Source organism: Nanorana parkeri, unplaced genomic scaffold (assembly GCF_000935625.1).
Source record: "Nanorana parkeri isolate BGI_ZX_2015 unplaced genomic scaffold, ASM93562v1 scaffold1328, whole genome shotgun sequence".
NCBI classification, from domain to species: Eukaryota; Metazoa; Chordata; class Amphibia; order Anura; family Dicroglossidae; genus Nanorana; species Nanorana parkeri.
Window position 1 is genome coordinate 291,036 of NW_017307596.1, and position 5,809 is coordinate 296,844.

The following is a 5,809-nucleotide window of genomic DNA, read 5'->3' on the forward strand; positions in this document are numbered from 1 at the left end:
ATACTAGGGATGCACAGATACTTTTCGAGTACCAGTGCAGATACTTGGCATTTTCATGAGAACTACCAGGGTTGCAGCGGTTGCAGCTTGTACCTGGCTCTGGCACTCCACTGAAGGTATGTTGTAGTATCTGGCACAAGCTGTCAGTAGCAGATCATTTAAGTCCATTAAGTTGCGAGGTGGGGCCTTCATTGATTGAACTTGTTTTTCAGCACACCCCACATATACTCTATTGAATTGAAATATGGAGAATATGTAGGCCAAGTCAACACCTCAAAATTGTTGTTGTGTTCCTCAAACCATTTTTTAATCATTTTTGCAGTGTGGCAGGGTGCACTATCCTGTTGAAAGAGGCTACTGCCATCAGGGAATTCCGTTTCAATTAAGGGGTGTACTTGATCAATAACAATTTCTAGGTAAGTGGTACATGCCAAGGTAACATCCATATTAGTGGCAGGACCCAAGGTTTCCCAGTATAACATTGCCCAAAGCATCACACTGCCTCCGCCAGCTTGCCTTTTTCTCATAGTGTATCCTGGTGCCATCTCTTCCTCAGGTAAGCAAAGCACATGCGTCCGGCCATCAAGATGATATAAAAGAAACATAAGCAACAAACTGCAATGCAGTGTGTATTGAGACACGTTTCTATTGGAACCAGCAATAACATTTTCAGCAATTTGAGCAATTACAGTAGCTCTTCTATTTACGAGGACTACACGGTCCAGCCTTTAGTCCCCACATGCACCAATGAGCCCAGGTCACCCATTACCCTGTTGCTGATTCACCGGTTTTCCTTCCTTGGATCACTTGTGGTGGGTCCTGAACACTGCAGACGGGGAACATCCCACAAGAGCTGCAGTATTAGAGTTGCTCTGGCCCAGTCATCTAGCCATCACAATTTGGCCGTGGTCAAAGTCTCTCAAATCCTTTCACTTGTCTGTGTTTTCTGCTTCCAACATATCAACTTCAGGGACAAAATGTTCACTTGCTGCCTTATATATCCCCCCCACTCTTAGGTGCCATTGTAATGAGATAATCAATGTTATTCACCTCTCAGTGGTCATAATGTTATGGCTGATTGGTGTATTTTCTGTGGATGTACAGCAGCAGCAGAACGTCACATTTTTAGGATCTGCTCACAGGTTGACAACACTGCAGCTGAAATGAGTAATTGTTGTCACCCTAGGAAAGAAAGCACCAGGTATAATTTAATTAAAACAAGGAAAGATAAAGAAAAGAATCACACATTTTGATATTACAAGAATGTGTGGAACAACATAGTTGTTTTAGGTACACTTTAATATTAGCCTCAGGGGTGTGGAATTCGTATCGCCCGGGACATGTAGTTCCGGGCGCCGGGCAAGTGCTTTTTTCGCTGTTTTAGCCCTGCTACGGATAAGTAGCAGGGCTGGTTTTCTTTTCCTAAAAACAATTAAGAGTACCTGTCACCTCCAAATGCTATCAAACGGGATTTTTAACCCCTGTGTGATAGCAATACAGTTAAGTTTAAAAAAGAATTGCTAAAAAAAAAGTAAATAATAATAATTAAAAATTTAACTAAATAAAAATGTAAAAAATAAAAAGGCGATCAAGTAAAAATAATAAAACAAATGAAAAAACAAATAAAAATTGAAAAAATGAAAACCAGCCCCGCTGCCTCCATCTGCATGCGAATAAACGCGCAGTGTTTTCAACTGCGATCGTGTGCAACCGCACGGGCACGGCTGTATTGCAGCAGGAAAACGCGCAATCTGCCTGGCACGACTGGGGTGTCATTAGAAAATAATGGCACTGACAGCACAATCGGCAGTGGTGTGCGATCCGTGACTGACCGGTCATCGTGCACACAACCGAGCAGATGGCTGGGTGGTCACGGAATTGCACACCGCTGATTGTGCTATCACTGACATTATTTTCTAATGGCACCCCAGTCGTGCCAGGCAGATTGCGCGTTTACCTGCTGCAATACCGCCCGGGCGATCACACACGATCACAGTTGAAAACACTGCGCGGTGCATGTGGTGAAAATAGGTACAGCTACCTTTTTTTCAGCGATTGTCACGCAGATGTAACCCCATACATGCGGATGCAACCGCTGTATGCAACCGCACACGATCGCACCTCCCGGGAATCCCCAAGTCTGCACCAACCCTAAAGGGTATATTCACTTTCCCAAGGAATTTGGGAAAATGGAATTACCCGCACAAATCTCCCTCCCACCATACTTACCTTTCGGCGAACGGTCCTTCCCGTCCTCCAGTACTGGTGTACTATCTGTACCTGTTCCATGTATTCTGAATTTCGCTCGCAAATTGCAAGCACTCGCTGGTCAACGCAGTCACCTGACGGCACTGACCAATGAGAAGCGCTTCTTAGCACTGCTAAATACGGTTTTGGTTAAAATAAAAATGTTTGTATCAGGACAAGTAGATTGTCATGAGGGACAAGTAGATTCGGCCCCCGCTTTAGTCCTTGGACAAGGAGTTTTTTCAAAAATGTGTCCACACCCCTGAGCCTTTTTATTCATCTGTAAAGCAGCACTTAGTATGGGAGAAGTAGCCAATCAGGCTCTGCCACTTTCAAATGCTTTTGCAGTGAACATGCTGACAGGAACAGAGAGCAAAGTGAGCAGAGGGTGACTGTATCAGTGTTCTGCTGCCCTTTCATTGTCCGAACAACCATTTGATGGTGTGTACTGCTGTAGCTGCCATATAGGTCTCATATCTGGCTATGCTGTCTGCTAGTTGATGGTTTAATTAAAACCCATTTCACAGCTAAAACAGTTTGTATACATGAATTTCAATCTGTTTATCTGTTTGCCTTGACTTCATCTTTAAAAACAGATGATATATACCTGTAGTACAGTAGGCTGTTTACAGTTTAAAAACAAAATATCCTGAATGTTCTGTATGGGGTTACATTGGAAGCAGGTTTGTTTTATGTTCTATCTATAGAAGATTGATTATGAATATAATTATTTCTACTAGACTCTGTTTTGTTGCATTCTTCTTCAAGCCTGTATCATAAAGGACTGTGTTAAGGCATTATTTTAACATAATGTGTCAGACTCCTAGTGCAGCTGTTACAAGTAGTGGATGCATTTCAAGATGTATATATCATGATGTGTGAGAAACTAGATTTCTTAACCATTTCTATCACATGACTTCCAATCATATGATTATATAACTAGTAGCCCACTTCATCATTAGATGTGTTTATCTTTGTAAAACCTTGCCTTACACTTATTTAATAAATGCAACAAATTGTGAAACAGAAATTTAATTAAATCATAAGGATCATTGTGAGCCAGAGATAATATAGGGACTAGAGCCTGTCATCAAATTAGGATAGTGTGCAAGTAGAAGCTATCTCCTAGGCTGGCTAATGTTTTATGATAATATTCATATGACTCAGTTTGATCATTAACTTTGTGTCATGGGTTGTGGGTGGACGGGATTTCAGTATTCTTAATGGTTTTGTATTGTAGAAGGTAACCAAATGAAATGTTGTTCCCCTGGCACAATTGTTTGCAATGATATCAGTGAGTAACATTTTGTTTTAAGAAGTGCTTTCCAAAATCAAATTCATGAGATTATAGAAATCAGTTCGGCCCTTTCACACGGTCTGATCAGGAGGGGATCCATAAACGGATCCATGTCACCACTGTGACATCCGTGTCCGTGCAGTTTCTTCCTCCACCTTGCAATGGAGGGAAAAACTGACATTACTGGACCCATGTTAGTGTATGGGCAGCTGGATCTTAAAGCGGCATTTACCCATATCTTTAAAATAATAACAAACACCTTTAGAAATGTTTAGTAATGACAATCTACAAGCACGTACTTCTAGATAATTGCCGGCTTTGTATTCTTTGCATACCATATTCTTCATTTCTTCGCCGGTCTTCTGACAGTGGCCATGTTTACTAAGGGCAGATTACTAGCTCTCCTATTACTTCCTGGAATTCTGGCACATGTGACTAGACATGTGGCCATGCACATCATCTCAGAGGGAGGAAAAGGCCTTTCCCTGAGATCTCATTAGATTACAGATGAGAATGCTCTGCTGATGAGAAGGCAATCCCAGTGTACATTGCGTTGGCAAATTGAAGTAATTTTCAAAGCAGGAAGTGAATGCTCTGCATGTGTAAGTATTTCAAAATCACAGCATTAAGTCTATGTTATTATTAATCATCATACATAGGGGGATGCATTGGTAGAATTTGATTTTTGAGTGTAAAGGTCCGCTTTAATGGACAGGTGTCAGTTTACATCCAGATATCCGCCATTCTGACACAATCAGGTCCAGCAAAATGGATCTCTGATCTGTTTGTTTTTCTGAACCTGGCCAGAGCCAGTAAGTAACTGGATGTAATTGGATGCCCATTCATTTAGAGCTAGCTTCCTATACACTATTACCAGGCTTCTGATCAGGCTCCCCTAAAAAACTGAGAGGTGGACCTGATCGGAAAGCCTGTGTGAAAGGTGCCTAAATATACAACTCTGTTAAAGACTAGCAGACAGCATAGTACATTTGAACCACAATTTCGTTTTGATCCACCACACAATCGCAATACAAGACAGTAATAATGGGAATGCAATCATTGGAAATCCTGAGCACAACAGAAAATATTCCTGAAGGAGCTAACATGTAATTTCAAACACAGAAATTCTGATTAAGACAAAAAAGCAAAAGCATTTGAAAAGTGTAGTAACCTTTGTCTATTATTATAAACCCAGAAGGAGAAAAAACATTCCGCTCACTTCTGTGGAAGCTTGTGTGCCCTACCTGCCCTCTGTTCCAGCCTTGCACCCTCATTCACATGCCTATGCCCTTGCTGCATGCTGTGGCTCCTTCCTCTGACCCATATGTCACTGCTGAGTATTGTAGAGAAGTAGAGGTTGTAGGAAGAAACCACTGCAACCATTCCTCCAAAGTGTTGAATGCTCAAGACACTGACAAAGGCTTCAGAGCTAGAATAGAGGGGGATAAAAGGAAAGTAATAACAGGAATGCAACCTTGGAAATTGTGAGCACAAAAGAAGGTATTCCTGAAGCAGTTAACATGTAATTTCAAACACTTAAATTCTGAAGAAAGCAAAGGGATGTACAAAGTGCAGTAACCTTTGTCAGGCAGTCAGATATCATATTACTGTGGCCAGCCTAATGCAGGTTTTTATTAAATAGGTCATTAACATTACCTAAGACAATAAAAAACGTTTTCCAAAGCAAATAAACAAGAGCTACCCATATATGCATGGGCAACTGAGTGTGCATGTGGACCTCCAATCCATGCATTTGCTATGCTGCTGGAAAATAACAGTGTGTACAGGCATTTATTATTGGAATCTCTGTTTCAAGCACCAGTTTGTGGAATCATGTAAGCCAGCTAATGCTTGAACTTCTGTGCATTCTCACAAAAAATCTATGCCGAATACAATGCCCCTCCACATGTGGTTCACTAAATCTTTTTCTAAATTAAAGTCACTTCAAAGTCTATCTTCGGGAAAAAGAAAACTTCCCTTGTAGTGGGGTTGCCCCCACACTGGAAGAGTAAATGCTCATTTAGGAAATTGTATTGGGGAAAGCAGTTTTACATACCTGTTTCCCACTCCTCTCAGCAGTTGGTCCTCTCTTTGTCTCCCCCACACTCAGGCTTGTGGACTGTCCCTCAGCATCATCACACATTATGCAGGACTGTGGGCCTTGCATTATACATGATGTCATCAGTAGGCATCCGACAACCGGAGCATAGGAGGGAAGAGACTTTGGGTGTCGGTCTTGGAGCCTTCGGGTGTGCAAATCAGGGA